At 52.2% G+C, this 17,362-nt stretch overlaps 1 protein-coding gene across 6 annotated transcripts in view; it reads right to left on the bottom strand.

Moving 5' to 3' along the window:
* The window catches only part of DLGAP2 (DLG associated protein 2), a 923,452-nt gene that overhangs the window by 170,526 nt on the left and 735,564 nt on the right, over nt 1-17,362 (bottom strand). The gene's annotated exons all lie outside the window — the stretch shown is intronic.

Here is a 17,362-nt window from a genome sequence, read left to right as displayed (position 1 = left end):
AACCACACTCAATGCTTCCGAACAGAAAGAAAGAAAGGGAAGAAAGGGAAAGGCAAGTGAAAGCCAGGGAGAGGATCAGCTTCTCTGCCACAGATGAACCGCCATCTCCCCCAAAGCCCCTGATAAGTCAGAAAGAAAAATACTGACCAATGACTGACACAAATGGCCGAGGGTGTGCAGGAGGACCCCAGAAAACAGCGCTAAGAGGTCCCATGAACACGTGGGAAGATGCTGAACCCCACAGGTGGAGAGAGAAATGCAGGCGAAAGGGCCTGAGATTTCCACAGAAGCCCCAGGCCCGTCTCAAGATGGCAGGAAGTCCGTCGGCTTGTCTGAGGACTACGTCCATTTAACCCTGTCACATGACCCGTGCCCTTGGAAGGGCAACCAGACAGTTCTGTATGTGATTATGTGGAAAGAGCTCCGGGGGAAAACCAAGACCAGGACACAAGAACACACAGAGGGAAGACCCTGAGAGGACACGGGGACGGGGGCCTCAGCAGGGACCAACCCTGCCCTGTCTTGCTTGAACTTCAGCCTCCAGGACACGAGAGAATCCATGTCTGCTGTTTAAGCCGCCCAGTCTGGGCTACTGAGAGCTGGCCAAGCTGACTGTACAGGGAGCATTTCACTTGTGCAAATGATGCTAAATGTGACTCCCACTGCTTGGAAGTATGCCTGGGGAACCCTGCCCTGCAGATCAGATGCCCCAGATGTGGGAGCAGCTGTCCTCCAAATAGGGCTCAATTCTCTACCCAGGGACCATGTGGTGCCTGCCTGGGGCGGGGAGTCCCTCCTGCCATCTAAGCCACGGCTCCACAGCCCCATCTGGCCCCGAGACCCGGCCTATCTTGGGGTTCCATGTGTCCATGTGGGGCATGGCTGGGCCTTGTGAGGTCTGCAGTGGCTCGGCCGGTGTGGGGTCAGCAAATCCCCCGACTGTGCTGTGAGGCGCGGGGTGAGAAGTGGATCGTGACCCCACGATGCTGTTCTCTGGCAGGTACCTTGGTCCTTCCATCACCACACCACACCCTGCTCTCCCCGGCAGAGGCCAAAGAAGCAAACCAACTTCAACTTGTGTGTGAGGGTGCTTCGTCGTCATGCTGTGGGTCCCTAGCGGGACCATGGGCCCAACTACCAGAGAGGGGCCCATCCCTCACTCCCGCCCCCAAAACTTACTGTACATGTGGCATGAAAGTTCCCAGGTCTCAGGGGAGGCTGCATGGGCCATGGCATCTGCAGGTCCCCAGCCTTGCTGGGACCCCAGTGCTGCTGGTTCTGACCAGTGAGCCTCCGGCTGCCAAGGGTACTTAGTTTACATGCTGTCGTGAAGAGCCAGGGCTAATGCATTTAAATTACTTTAAAACACGTCCATCTGTCACCCAGGTAAAAAGCTGAATCCCTTTTAGCATGGAGAGCTACTCCCTAATTTTCATTCCAAAATATGTGAGGACATATTTTTTCCCATGAGGCTATTAAAGAGAATAAATGGCTGTTGTTTGCTAATTGACCTGATTTATTTGTTTAGAAACGCTTGGTGCCTCTAATTCAAAAGTTTACACAGCAGGCCACTGCGGTTTCCTGATCCTGAAAACTCATTCCACCTCTTTCTGCTGAAATAGAGGCTCCTCTGCTCAGCTCCCAGGTTCCGCCAGTGACTACAGGCACCCCCTTAAATCCTTGCGATGGCCCACGAGGAGGTCTCTGCGTCTGGCTTCACTGATGAGAAAACAGGGCACAAGGAAGTAAGGGACCCTCTGATGGCCACGGGTCCAGCTTCCTGGGTGCAGTGTCCTACCCGGCACCCGTGGGTGAGGCTCCAGTGGCCTTGGCCCAAGCACGAGCTCTGAGCAAAGGAAGGTCCCCAGGCCACTGTGGGTGTGATGCCCCGGGCCCCACCTGCTCCACGCCTGCCAGCTTCCCCGTGCTCTCAGTTGCTGGGGGAAGACAAGTCCCTCTCCTAGGAGGGCAACCTCCATGTCTGCATCTGTCTCCACGACAGGAGGCAGGAGTGGTGCAATGGAGTGCAGTCTGCGGTCCCGGCCGGCAAGGACTCCTGCTCCTCAAGACGCCCCCTCTGTCCATGTTTCTGGGGCCACCTGCACTGTCATCATGGGGCCAAGGCCAGTTAGAGCCAGGTCCTCCCATCTGACCCGTCCTGCTGCTGTATCCAATTTCCACAACCCAGTGACTTAAAACAACCCATCAGACCTACAGTTCCTGCGGGACACATGTGAAGATTGGCAGGCCTCACTCCATCCTGACAGCAAGAAAAACCCCAGGCAAATTGAAAATCGATAGGTTTTCTTCTTCACTCTTCAGGGAACTGAGTCACCGGGCAAAGCTCTGCCCCAAAACTGGAGACACAGCCAGGCGGGTTCCAAGAACCTCGGCTCACAGGGGCAGAAGCTCTGCAGGGCCATGCCCCTAAAACTGGAGACACAGCCAGGCAGTTTCCAAGAACCTCAGCTCATGGGGGCAGAAGCTCTGCAGGGCCATGCCCCCAAAACTGGAGACACAGCCAGGCGGGTTCCAAGAACCTCAGCTCACAGGAGCAGAAGCTCTGCAGGGCCGGCGCGGAGGACCTGAGCTGCCCCTGATGAATTTCTGGAGACGTTATCTGGATAAGGGAGAGAGAAAAACTCCAGGGGACCCAGTCATGGGGCGGGGCTGAACTTGGTGATTTTTACCTCTGAGAGCTTGACCAGGTTCCCACAGTAAATATTGAGAAAAATTCTCCAGCCAGCAAAGGGGAAGGGAACTATCTTGGACAATAATGGCATTGGGTCTTTCTAAGGAGGTCTGCACTCAGGGGAAACTCCCTATCCAGACCCCACCCTGCTGGGCTTATCAACAGGAAAGCACCACTCCAGCCCCCTGCAGCTACCATGTCCCACTTACATTGGGGAAAGGGGCACCTGAGGAGCTCTGGGAAAGGCAGGGCCTGGGCTCAGGCTCGCTGACAGGGGGCCTGGTCACTGGACCCTGGGACACCTCCCCACCCCACATCTTGACTCATCAACATGGCGCCTGCATCCCAAGGGAGACAGAGCGAAGTAGGTCAGAGCAGGTGCTGGTCTCACATACCCACAGGCGCAGTGAACACGGGCTAACACCTGGTAGGTAAGCACAAAACCTCATTCACAAGGCCCCTCTCCCTTCCTCGGTTCCTTCCATCCAGAGCCAAGTGTTTCCGCTTTCAGCAAAAGCAGTAAGAGGCATATTTCAAGACAGTCACACAGTTGGAAGAAACAGAGCAAGCATCAGAACCAGACTCATATGGCTGGATGCTGGATCATCAAATCCAATTGGGAAAAATGGGCAAAAGGTCTGAGCAGACCTCACCGAAGAAGACACTGAGATGGCAAATGTGCATACCGGAGAAGCTCCATGTCCCCTGCCGCCCGAGAATTCCAAATTAAAACAACGACAAGACACCACACACCCCGTGACAATGGCCAGAATCCAGATCCCGACAGCAACAGGGGCCATCGCCTGCTGAGCACGAAACCCACTGTGACTCCAAGCTCTGGCGAGGATGTGGAGCAATGGGGACTGTCATTCACAGCCTGTGTGAGTGCAAACTGGTGCAGCCCCTTTGGGAGACAGTTTGGCCATTTCTTACAAAACGAAACCCTCTCACCATGCAATCCAGCAACAGCCTCCTAGGTATTCACCCAGATAAGCTCAAGACTTACATCCACACATAAACCTGCACGCAGATGTTCACAGAAGCCTTATTCATAGTTGCCCAGACTTGGAAGATGTCCCTCCGTGGCTGAATAAATGTTACATCAGACGGTGGAGTATTATTCAGGGCTAAATGAAACGAGTTCCCAGGCCCTGAAAAAGGCTGTCCACTGTGTGAATCCACGCGACGTTCTGGAAGAGTCAGAAAGATAAAGGGATAAAGGGGGCAGGGAGGGAGGAACGAGGGAGCACGCAGGAGTTTTAGGGCAAGGAAGCTGCTCCTTGTGACGTGGCAGTGGCGGGTCCAGACCATTAGACACTTGTCCAAACCCACGGATGGATAAGACCACGTGTGGGCCCTGACGTGAATGACAGACCTGAGTCACTAACATGGCAATTGGAACAGATGCACTGCACCAGCACGAGGGGTTAACAGCCGGGGAAACTGCTCGGGGCGCACTCCCTCCTCCTGTCCCCCAAACACTTCCTGGCTTCCACGTTGAGGTGCTCCTGTCTGTGTGCCTGGTGATTCCCGTCTTCTTCCCTCTCTGGGCCACAAGCTCCGAGGTTGGGGCCTGTAGCTGTCCTCCTCAGCCATTGTGGATGCCCCATCAATAGTTGATGAATCACTGATCTTGTCATATAAACACTAATATGTCCATCAGGTGTGTGGCCAGGCCCACGGTGTGTCGGGATGGTGCGCTCAGTGCTCCAGGGGCAGAGAGAGCTCTCGGTGGAGAGGCCCCTCCTTCACATGCAGCCCACAGCCATGGCTGACACCTCCTACCCCTGCGAGGCAGCTGGGAGCTCCTTCTTATTCCACAGACTGGAAACAGGTTTCCTGGACAGGTGTGGGAGGATGGACCCAAACCCAGCATGCCCCTCGGGTCTAAGATCCCCTCCCTGCCCATGCTCCCCTGCTCTATGCCCCCAAAGGAAGCTGTGGACTGCTCTGCCGGGGCCATCACCTGCTGAGCACGAAACCCACTGTGACAGGCAGCTGAGAGCCAGGTCCCCAGGATGCTGGCATCCCACCTGGGCTGGGCCTTTAGGCTGGCTTCTTGCAGGCAGGCAAGTGCATATGGAGGCCAGGTCCACAATGAATTCTGGACTTTTCTTTTGGGGTCTGGAATACTGAATCTATTTTGGGCAGGAGGTGGAGTCCATGTGGAAGGTGCACAGGGAGAGCCAGGCTCAGGGTCATCGGAACTGGTAAGCAAGGGGTCCAGGTTTCCTCACTCTGACCTCAGAGATTGCAGCTTGTGCCTCTCTGACGAAAGTCTCTTACTGGAGAGGAAATAAAGTATTGAGCTGAAGAGACAGCTTTGTCAATTCCACATTTTATTTTCTGATGGGTCCAACCTTGAATTTGAAAGGCTCTTTCAGCAGCAGGTTAACAAGCTTGTCATGCAAAACACCGAATTCCGGGCAGTGAGTAAATCTGGCGCTACTGTTGGGCACACAAAGCGCATGTTTAGATTTTTTTAAGAGATTTCCGAGTAGACAGGAGCTCCATGCTTTCTGGTTCTCAGGCGTAGGATGGGACACGCCGCTGCATAAAGCCGAGCTAACTTTGGTGGTCTCCACCTCCCAGAGTGGCGTTGCTCCTTTTTCAGAAGCCGCTCCTCCCAACCACAGCTGAAATATTTTCCCTCTGACACCTTAGCATGTCAGATGTGAAACCCAAGCCTTCAGGCGGGCCTGGGACTGACGGAACCCTCCGAGCACAGCTGGTCTTACGTTAGCCATGAAGAGGGGGAGCATGGACAACGGTGTGAGGATGAGTTTTACGAAATATCCAGGTGCCTCTCAGCATTCACTAAACGCTGGTGTGCACACACAGGCAATTATTTTCCAGTAGCCAAAGATGGTGACTAGAATGCAAATATCTAACATTGGCTTAACACGATTTACAGAGTCACCGTACAATGTGTGTATTAACATAATGTCTGGAACCTGAGAAAAACAAGTCCCAAAGCCTCCACAATTTACTCAAGAACCACGGTCCACAGCAGGGAGAACCAAATTTATATGACTTGAGCTGAAATCCACAAGGAACCTCAGGCTCCTGGGCAGCTGGGCCCACATCGCCATGCAGTCATTTAGGAGCTGATCAAGGCTGGATGAGACTCAATTTCTATCTAAAAACAGGACAATCACCATAACCACGTCTTGTGAAACGCAGGCACTGTGCAAGGGTCAGCTTTGCTCTGTGTCTTGTAAACACGCACGCGTCTATGAGGTGACTTGCTTTTTCCTGCATAATTTGTGTCGAAAAGTCCATTTTAAACCTGTACTCGGTTTGCCACAGCCACAGAATGGACAGTTTGAAGACAAAAGCCACCAGCAGAAGCCACAGGAGCTGACGTGCTGCGTCCTGGCAGATGAGGATGAAGCAGACAGATTTCATTAAGCTCTGTGGGAGCAGTCGCCACTGCCGTTAGGGCCGGACGGTAGCAAACTCGATTTTGTGCCGTTGGAAGGCTAAGTTGTTACGGACAAGTCACATAACACAGGAGCGTAACGCTCAATAACCTAGACATGCCCACAGACGGCTCCAAATAGGGCCGTCTGAGACGCGCCCGACTCCGTCATCCGGTGACGGCCAGCCATTTTAATCACGTTTAAATCTTCCTACACATGTCATTTCAACAAAATAGTCCACAAGCCTGCCTTGAGTGGAATTCAGCTGGGGTGTATTACTGACAGTGGGCATTTGCTCCGGAAAGTTCCCAGGTACAAACAACACACTGGAATGGTCATTTCATGCAAGGCTCCCCAGTCCCTGTCTTATTCCACAACCGGCTCCCCAGAGTCACGCGACCAGGCCAGGGTCTTGTTTTTTGAAAAGTGAACACATATTTGTGGTCCCTCATCCAACGAGCAGCTGGACATGGCTTCTTGCCTATTTCCATGTCACCAAAACTCCAAGCAAAACTGCAGACAGTCCTGTAAATGCTGCGTCCTGCCACAGCACAGCTCCTACCCAGAATGGGAGGCCCTTCTGGTACGCGGTGGATTTTAGCAGGTACGTGCTTGCATTTTTTTGGAGGGGCCCCTTGCTGGTGGATGGGAACAGCACTGACTGAGAGGAGAGCTTCTCAGAAGTTTTCCAAAGAGGAGCGGCTCTACTGTTTGTCCCTGAGGATGCACAGCTGGGTGGAGGAAGGAAGGCTGGGGTGGGAGGGTCACGGTGGAACACTGGGTAGGGAAATGCCCTGAGACAAAAGTTGGTGCAGGACCCAGCACTGGGCACCCAGGGATGCCACTTGCCACGGCCCCTCCCTCACGGCTTGCATTCTGCTCCTCCTGGGCTCCATACCTGTTCTTCCATCCCACCTAGGTCCGGCCACTCCAAACCCTTCCTGGTCCTTTTTCCAAGGTCCAGACCCCACAGATTCCATGATTTCTCCCTCCCCACGGCTGCCAGAACTCACTTAACATCACCCCTTCCGAAGGACAGAATTAAGCACTAGGTAGAGGACTCTCCCGCTGCCCACAGCCACGCGGTCCCCAGCTCATGTCCCTGGAGCTGGCCTGTGGCCTCCCTCGTCCTCTGCACTGGGAAAGGTGCATGTAACTTATCTCAGTGAGCCTCTCTGGGGCTGGCCTGTGGCCTCCCTCGTTCTCTGCACTGGGAAAAGTGCATGTAACTTATCTCAGTGAGCCTCCCTGGGGCTGACCTGAGGCCGCTCCTGTCCTCCTCTGTACTGGGAAGGGTTGGTGCTTGTCTCACGGAGCCTCCCTGGGGCTGGCCTGTGGCCTCTTCTGCCCTCTGCACTGGGAAAGGCTGGCACTTGTCCCACTGAGCCTCCTTGGGGCTGGCCTGTGGCCTCCCCCACTCTCTGCACTGGGAAAGGTAGTGGTACTTTATCTTACAGAGCCTTGGGGCTGGCCTGTGGCCTCTCCTGTCCTCCTCTGCACTGGGAAAGGCTGGTGCTTATCACACCAAGCCTCCTTGGAGCTGCCTGTGGCCTCCCCCGCCTTCTGCACTGGGGAAGGTAGTGGTATTTTATCTCACAGAACCTTGGAGCTGGCCTGTGGCCTCTCCTGTCCTCCTCCACTGTGCCCTGGGACACCAACGTGCACACGCAGAACGCACAGGGTGGTGGTGTGACCAGGACCCAGACCCTCTCTTTCCAGGATCAGGGTCACTGGGAAGACAAGTCAGAAACCTAGAGTGTGACCTTTCTTTAGAGAACGTTGTTGGTAGTCACCCAGTCTGTGTAATCCTTAGATGGCTGAGCCAAAGCTGTGAAGGGTGAGATCTCTGCTCCATGCACACAGAGAGCCGGGACACTCACGTTTGCCGCCAGCTGGACCTCCTGGAATGCTCAGCAGGAAGCATGCTTGACCAGAGCAGCTGCTGCGGTGTCTGCTTTTAAGGACAACATCAGTCTGCTGGGAGGTGCTGGCCTCTCTCGAGGGAGTGCGTGAGTCACACGTGCCACCCGAGGGTCTTGTGGGCTGTGATGTTCCGATGCTAGACTCCACAGCAGGTGTGCACCGAGGTTAGGGCGGAGCTGTCACGCCCACCGCTGACACCCACGGCTGACACCCACGCTGGGCCCCATCCTTGTGCTGCTGATGACTTCCACAATTTGCCTGAACCATGGTAACTAGCTGGTGATTTCTGCTTATGAAATTGTGCAAAATAAACAACTTTGATCACGTCGTCACGGCGAGTGTAGTAACATTCCAGGGCTATTTTTAGGTTTATGGGACATTTGTTCCTTTGTCATTTATGTGGAGGAACGCCCATCCTTCTCCTAACATGACGTCTGTTTGCCCTCAGCAGGCTTTCTGCTGCATGAATGCATCTAACCCGGCAGTTCCCAGCAGAGCTTCTCCCACTTAACCGTGGACCAGACTTGTCAGGGAGGCCCTCGGCCCTGCCTACCTGGGCTGCTGCTTCACAGGGCTGAGGAGCACGGTTCTCAGCGAGACCTCCGCAGATGCTTAGCTGTCTAATTAGTGCCAACTGCGGCTAGCAGTGACCCCGTATCAAACCCACGAGGCAGCAGGAAGTGCGCGTAAAACATGCACGTGTTTTGTCACGCTCTGCTGAGGCTTGGAGCCTACTGCTTCCCTTTTCAATTTTAGACAGGTTTTGGGACTCACCTTTGCTCATGTGACCTGTTGAATGTCCTACACTAGAAAGCCCTTACATCCACGGAGGATGGTCAGCCACTAGGGAAATTTATTTTCAGCTCCACACTGCAGTGAAAATGAGCGTGCTCGTATTATAAGAAAGGTTTAAGCTGAAGTAACCGATGCTCTGGGGAGAAATGATACTGTTGAGAAGATGGAACATTCTCACAGATTCACCCGGAGGAGCCTCACTCATCAGCACATGGGGATGTGCCAGACTGATTGAGCAAATGATCACGTGTGTGTGCAAGTTCCTTTTGGGTTTACTGCAAACACACTTCCTTATTCATTACATAACGCCCACTTTGATTTCAGGTGTCAAATGCAAGCTCGGCCTTTTCTTTAGGTAGTGGATATCCTGGGCTTGGATAGACGACGTCTCCGTTTCCCTGGGGAAGCCGGGTGGATAGTCAGAGCGCCTCACAGGGTCTGGCTTAGTCAGACCTACGGTGGCCGCTCATTCACTCACGACCTTGGGGAATTCACTCAGTCTCTGTGCCTCAAGTCCCCCACCTGCAGAATGAGAATGGGAGTCTGTGTCCTTCGCGTTTGCTGTGGGATTAAGTGTATTGACCCAAGGCATCCAGGATGCAGGGAGGCCATGCAGAGTGACGGGGGAGGCGGCTCCTTTCCTTACTCCTCCTTCATCGTGTTTGGCCCTTGGACCTGCTGAGCAACTGGACCGTCTCATCCCTGACACCACTTTCACGGAGTGGCACAGGCATCACACATTGGTGAAATTTCTCAGATCTTCAGCGGATGCAGCAATACGTTCCTTGCCCACTGCAGAGTTCCTCTGGAAGCTTGACATCTGCGGTGATGTTGCTGGCAGTGTCCTAAGGGCCGACCGTCACTTCCGAAGAGCCTGGAAGTCACACCTCAGCCTCAGGCTCAGGCTCACATGAGCAAATTCTGCTGTGGCCCAGGGAAGTCAGCCTGTTCCTACTTAACCCTCCCAAATCACAAATACCTCCCAGAAACAAACTCCGATTCCTTGTTGAATGCTGTCCACTTGCATGGGAGTGTGCTTGATTTACATGCAGTTAGAGGGGCAAACCCTTACAAAAAATCTTCGGAATCTAAACTTAATCTCAGAAGTCTACGTTTTCAGCGAGTACAATCTGCAAATGAATTAGAGTCGTGGAAATCACGTTTGGGAGACATGTGAAGTCGAGGTGGACTCTGTGGGGATGTTATCCTGCCCCCTCTCCAGGACTGCGTTCTCTGGCGCTGCACCCCTGAAGCCTCCTAGATGCACCTTTACACCTGGACAGGAGATGCTGGGTTACCCGGTCACAGTGAAAGAGTAACGATGATGATGACGCAAATAATGATAAAAACCAGCATTTATTGAAGACCTGTTGTGAGCCACACCTTGCTCCAAGGTCTTATGTTACTGTATTTAATTATCTTAAAAATCCAACACGGTAGGAAGGTTATGATCCCTTCCCCTTTTGTTAACAAAGAATGACAAGAACAGAGGCGGTGGGTGAATTGCTCAAGTTCCCACGGAGGCTTTGCCTGCAGAACTCGAGACACGCACCACTTCCTCTTCCCAAACACCCAGAGAGCACAAAAGCGATTTCCTTCCTCTCCACCCCCTGACTCCTGCAAGGCATGGCTCCTGCCCACAGCTTTCAGACTTTTTGGGCTATATTCACAGTAAGACATACACCTTACATCAGAACCTAACACACATACATGCACACATAACAAAAAATGTTTCATTAAACATGCGCCCTTAGTATCCGGAATGTACTCTGGTATTTTCTATTCTACACTTTTCTGTTCTGTTTTTGCTTCTATTTTAAAATTTGCTGGTAGTGACCAGTAACTTGCATTCATGGCGCATTAATGAGTTACAGCCCACGTTTAAAATGAAGGTACTAAAAGAACAGCAAAACAGAGCCATTGACGACGTGGCGATCATAAGTCCTTTACCACAACCACCCACCGTGGAGACCATGAGATCCTGCGAGTCCTCCGAGCGTGAGCCGGTGCCGTCTTCCCTGGCCATGTGTTTCAGGAACCCCAGCAACGCGCCTCTGCGGGCCCTGGGTTCATTTCCCTCCTGTGCACAGCAGTTGTGGATTCTTTTTTAATTTCTAACTCCTCCACCACATGGAGTCTGCTACGTCTGGGAGCTTCCAGGTCATTCTTTATTTTTTTACTTTTTGAGATGGAGTCCTGCTCTGTTGCCCAGGCTGGAGTGCAGTGGAGTGATCTCGGCTCACTAAAGCCTCTGCCTCCCGGGTTCGAGCAATTCTCTTGCCTCAGCCTCCCGAGTAGCTGGGATTACAGGCATGAGCCACCATGACCAGCTAATTTTTTGTATTTTAGTAGAGACAGGGTTTCACTATTTTAGCCAGGATGGTTTTGATCTCTTGACCTTGTAATCCACTCGCCTTGGCCTCCCAAATTGCTGGGATTTCAGGCATGAGCCATTGCTCCGGCCACTTCCAGGTCACTGGTATTGGCACATCCCACAGAGGAGCAAACACCAGTAGCTGCCATTTGAATGGATGCCAGCATGCGTGGAGGCAGGAATGATCAGTGGAGATGTGTGGTGCCTGGGGCAGCCTGGGGGCAGGCACTGTCATTCGGGAGGCAGGGTCAGGCTGGAACTTGGGATGTTTGGGAGAAAAGCAATAGCATGTACCCCAGAAATTCAGATGGAAAACGGTGGCACCCTAAGTTTCACAAATATGACATGTGTGTAAATTTAAAACTGTTTGATGTGTATATGTGGAAATAAAATTTAAAAACAGAGTTGTTAAAATGTAGTGCGTACTGGTGAGCCTTCCTGTGATGAAATGACCCTGACCCCTCCCGCTGCAGGTCAGAGCCCCCTTTCCTGTGCATGGACCAGGCGTGTCACGTGAGCACGTGTTTGATGTCACAGTGGAGAAGAAGCCATCTCCACGTGCGGTCGCTGCGTTCCCCCTGGGCTGCAGGAAGGACAGGAGAAAGTCCAACCCGCCCAGGAAATGAGGTGGTGGAGGTCACAGGATGCCTGGGAGGGAGGGAGGGTGGTCAGCGGAGGAAAAGGACTTGCTGGCTGAGGAGCCGGCTGAACAATGCCTGGGAGACAGGAGGGTGGATCCAGGCAGGTATCGCTACCTTCTTCCTAGACAGAGTTCAGCACTTCACTGCTTCTGCTATTTCTAGAAATTTCTCTCAAGGAGATAAGTATGGATGGCTATAAAGTTACAAAGTGACAAGCACAGGTAGAGCCAGGATTTTTGTTTTCTAAAAGAACATACAAAAATAAACATCCCAAGGGGATTTCCTGTGAGACAAGACACGCATGATCATTACAGTGAGACATGAGTGCACTTGAATGCCGTGCCGATGATGGGAGCCACGCCAGCCGACGTCTTCGTATATAAAAACAAGGTTGCAATCTACGTGCCTGCCCCCGGAAGGCTCTAAGTGTTGTTTCAATACGCAGGTATTTCAAAATCACATAGTATGTACATTTTGTCCGTGTTGCGTTCCATATAAAGTATGTGCCTAATATTATTTGATGATTTAATCTGCTAATTTTGTTTTCATTTCATTTTGCATTCATTTATCAATGACAAAATTTGGGTCAATATAACAATCTTCACAGATGTGAATAAATCACAAACTCTGTATAGCTGATTTAGATATAACATTTGGGGAAATGAAAACATGCTATTCTTAGAAGTAACATCTATAATGAACCAATGTTAGCAACGTCACTAAGAGCAATTTAATTTTAGTGTGTCTGAAGGTCTTCCCTAGAAACATTTCTTCTGGAAAAAGTGCATTTTTCTCTTTCATTGAACTCATATTGAGTGTGCTACATTAATCTACTTTATCGGTGACTTTAATTTGATAGAAAACTTCCGTTTCCTCTTACACTTTGCAGCCACTTTCCCCATCACAAAATCACTTTTCATTCATTCCACTCTATGAGCGTCAGAGAATGAACGCACAAGCTCTTAGGAGGCATCGCTTATAATAACCCGGGTGCGGGCGGCTTCACTAATCCTCCGTCAGTAACGACATCTCGGGCTCCTCAGTCAGCGCCACTCGGGTTTTCTGGAGACTGACGGCAGTTGGGAAGGGACCTCAATGCTTTAAATAGGACCAGAGGCAAATGTCACTTCCTTGCCTTGTGACTGTAACGTACACTGTGCTGTAAAACGTCCCACAGCATTTTGGAAATGACAGTTACTCATTCACTATAATAGCAGTAAGATTGTTATGAAGCGATTCTAATTTTAATTTGACCCAGTGGAATTACAGATTCATAAATTTGTGACTTGGAAGATCCTTCAAAAATCATCGTTAAGTCTCTCCATTTAAAGATGAGGACATTGGAAAACTCTATTTGGAAAAACAAATGTCTAAAATGATGCTATTTGCTCCCAGTGTTATTACGATAGCATTAGGCACATGACTCAGACAGCCTTCCCTCCCTCCTTCACTTCCTCCCTCCGTCCTTCCCTCCTTCCTCTTTCTCTTCCCCCTCCTTCCCTCCCTTCCCTCCTTCCCTCCTTCCTCTTTCTCTTCCCCCTCCCTCCCTCCCTTCCCTCCTTCCCTCCTTCCTCTTTCTCTTCCTCCCTCCCTCACTTCCTCCTTCCCTCCTTCCTCTTTCTCTTCCTCCATCTCTCCCTCACTTCCTCCCTTCCCTCCTTCCTCTTTCTCTTCCTCCCTCCCTCACTTCCTCCTTCCTCTCTCTTCCTCCCTCCCTCCCTCACTTCCTTCCTCCCTCCTTCCCTCCTTCCTCTTTCTCTTCCTCCGTCCCTCCCTCACTTCCTCCCTTCCCTCCTTCCCTCCCTCCTCTTTCTCTCCCCCCCTCCCTCCCTTCCCTCCTTCCCTCCTTCCTCTTTCTCTTCCTCCCTCCCTCACTTCCTCCTTCCCTCCTTCCTCTTTCTCTTCCTCCCTCCCTCCCTCACTTCCTTCCTCCCTCCTTCCCTCCTTCCTCTTTCTCTTCCTCCGTCCCTCCCTCACTTCCTCCCTTCCCTCCTTCTCTCCCTCCTCTTTCTCTCCCCCCTCCCTCCCTTCCCTCCTTCCTCTTTCTCTTCCTCCCTCCCTCACTTCCTCCTTCCTCTTTCTCTTCCTCTGTCCCTCCCTCACTTCCTCCCTTCCCTCCTTCCCTCCCTCCTCTTTCTCTCCCCCCCTCCCTCCCTTCCCTCCTTCCCTCCTTCCTCTTTGTCTTCCTCCCTCCCTCCCTCACTTCCTCCTTCCCTCCTTCCTCTTTCTCTTCCTCCCTCCCTCCCTTTGTGTTTTTTTCTCTTTCTGTTAATTACCCTTTCATGTTTTATATCAGGATTCTCCATCCTAGGGGTACAGTGGAATGATAAAGGAATAATCCAGGAACCCCACTTCTGGGCATTTATCTAAGGAAATGAAACCGACATGGGGAAGGGTATGTGCACTCCTGTGCTTGCTGAGGTGCTGACCCCACAGCCAATATACAGAACCAGCCTCACGCCCATCAGCAGAGCCCCAGGTCAGGAAAATCTGCTCTACATGCAGTGGAATCCCTACTCAGTCTCAAAAAGTGAGAAATCCTGGCATGTGCAATGACACGGATGAGCCTGGAGGACATCGTGCCAAGGGGAATAGGACAGACACAGAAAGACAGATGCCGCGTGACCTCACTTCCACGTGGAATCTAAAAGCCGAGCACTCAGAAGCAGAGCGCAGAATGGTGGTCGCCAGAGGGAGGGTGGGTGGCCTGGGAAGACCGTGGCTGAAGGGAGCAGCATTTCAGCTAGACAGGAGGAGGAAGTTAGGAGGTCTCATGTTCCACATGGCGGCCACAGTTAACGGTTTGTGGACTGGAAAACTGCCGAGCGAGGAGATCCTGAACATCTCACAACACAGGAAGACGATAAGGACGGGGCGCAGAGGCGTCTGTCAGCTTTGTTCCCCCATCTTACAACGTGCGCCTGCACCAAAACACGTACACCAGAAACGCACACAATGCTTATCTCCGAATGTAACTTAATAAAGCTAGAAAAAACATTTTTAAAGTGAAAAAAAAGGGTTTCTTCCACTTAAAAAAAGTATCAGGTAGAAAACTTTCAAAGCTGACAACAGTGAAGTCCGTCCTGAGACAAATACGTCAGATGGGAGTGGGCACGGGCATTTTTAAACGTCCCCCAAGTGATCCTGATTGACAGAGAACCAGGGTGAGGATCTGATATTTCCACGAAGGGGCCAGAAGAACTCGTTGGAAGCAGCGCGTCCGTCTCCCTCATGAGCTGAGCCTCTGCGTGAATCCCGTGGGGCGCCCGTCTGCGCAGGCTGCTTCCTGCTGCTTTGGCCCACTAGACAGCTACAGCGGCTCCTCCCTCTGCTCCCGAGTCCCCCACCCACACACTGCCCCTCGAGGGGAAAGCCACGCATGTTTTGAGCCAGGCAGCCTCTCAGCCAACCATCACCAAATCCTCTCATTTCCTTCCTTCCAAAGCTTCTAACATCTGACCCTTCTCATTCTTAAACCGCCACCCCCTGCCCAATGGCAAGACTGTAGAGACGGTTTAGGAAGCACCCCCATCCCTAAGCAGTGTGGAGGCGCCTCATAACGAGGACGCGTCAGTTCACCACAGGATCCCCAATTCCACCTCTGGACATTTACCCAAATGAGCCGAAAGCAGCGACGTGGAGAGAGCCGCGTGCCGTGTTTATGGCAGCGTCATTCACCACGGCCCGCGAAGCGACCCAGGGGTCTATCCAGGGATGCACGGAAGCCAGTGCAGTGCACCCACACAGGCGTGACTCAGCCTTCAACAGAGCGGCCATGTGGAGTCACTAGAAGACACTCTGCCATGTGACACGAGCCAGCCACACAAGGACAAATCTGGTGTGGTTCCACCGCTGGGAAGTCTGTAGAGGAGTCAGATTCACAGAGGCAGAAGCAGAAGGGGGTGCCAGGGCCTGGGGAACAGAATGGGAGCGAGTGTTTAATGGGACAGGATTTTACTTGCACAAGAGAGAAACGTTCTAGACGGAGGTGCTGGCGTCTGTACAGCAACGTGAATGCATTTAATGCTGACAAACTGCACACTTACAAAGGCTACGCTGACAAAATGCTTTCTGTGCCTGCCCTGCAGCCTGCACCAAGCCTCCATGTGGCATTCTGCCTCCTCTGCCCTGGCCTCACCCCTCGAAGTTCACTCCGTGTGGCTGTGGAAAACTTGAGCTCCCAACCTGGGAGTCCAGGGTCAGAACCCGGGCAAAGCGGCCTCCTCAGAGTGACTCTCATTTCAGTTCTGTGCCCACTGCTCTGGCCTCCAGGTTCTTCCCACGGTGCCTGTGCCCATGCAGAGCCACCCAGGAACCTCGCGCTGCCCCGGCGACAGCCCCTGGACATGGTCACTGCCATGGAAAAGAACCACAGTTGTGGCAGGGTCACAACTGTGACGCTGACATTGTCCAGACACAGGGCAGCATGCGGCCGAGCCACCTCCAAAGCCTCAAGCAAGCAAGCGCCAAATGAGCGTGTGCATCTGGAGGCCTTCCCAGGCGGGCGGGACGCTGAAGATTCATTGTGATGGAGTCTTGCCAGAGTGAGGGTCAGAAAACAGATGCATCATTACTCACACACCATCGCCATGGCTCCTCCCCGGTGAGAAGTCAAAATACTCTCACTCGCCTATCTCCGAGTGAAGACGGCTTGTGTGGAATGGCAGCTGGCAGTGAAATTAGGCCTCGGTCGCAGTGGACGGCGCTGTCCTCCGTCAGAACTCTACCCATCTTTATGATCTTCAGTTGAACAGGAAACATTCTTTGGCTGTAGTTTTCTTTACCAGAAATCAGAACTTCACACGAAGTGAACTCCTTCCGTTTTCAGTACTATTCCTGAGGCCGCTCAAACCAGCAACACATGCATTGGCTGAAAGTTTGAAGCATGTTTTTTAAAAATGCAAATTTGTATAAATTGAACTCACGATCTGTGACCCAGCCCTGAGTGCCATCACCGCAGACGCCCTCGGTGGCTTGAGAAAGAGGCTGACAATCTTCCAGGCTAGAGAATAACCACAGAGAGCAAAGTGCCAGAGCCACTGACCGGCGTCCGTCTTCAGCTGAGGTTTCACATTGATTCTAGTCACCCGTGTGATGTTGAATGTGTTCACCGCTTCACGTCTCTAGCGGATCACGTTGATTCTATTCACCCGTGTGATGTTGAATGTGTTCACCGCTTCACGTCTCTAGTGGATCACGTTGATTCTATTCACCCGTGTGATGTTGAATGTGTTCACCGCTTCACGTCTCTAGCGGATCACGTTGATTCTACTCAACCGTGTGATGCTGAATGTGTTCACCGCTTCACGTCTCTAGCGGATCACGTTGATTCTATTCACCCGTGTGATGTTGAATGTGTTCACCGCTTCACGTCTCTAGCGGATCACGTTGATTCTATTCACCCGTGTGATGTTGAATGTGTTCACCGCTTCACGTCTCTAGTGGATCACGTTGATTCTATTCACCCGTGTGATGTTGAATGTGTTCACCGCTTCACGTCTCTAGCTGATCACGT

This window comes from Callithrix jacchus, chromosome 13, assembly GCF_049354715.1.
Source record: "Callithrix jacchus isolate 240 chromosome 13, calJac240_pri, whole genome shotgun sequence".
Taxonomy (NCBI): domain Eukaryota; kingdom Metazoa; phylum Chordata; class Mammalia; order Primates; family Cebidae; genus Callithrix; species Callithrix jacchus.
This window is presented reverse-complemented; position numbering and strand designations above follow the sequence as displayed.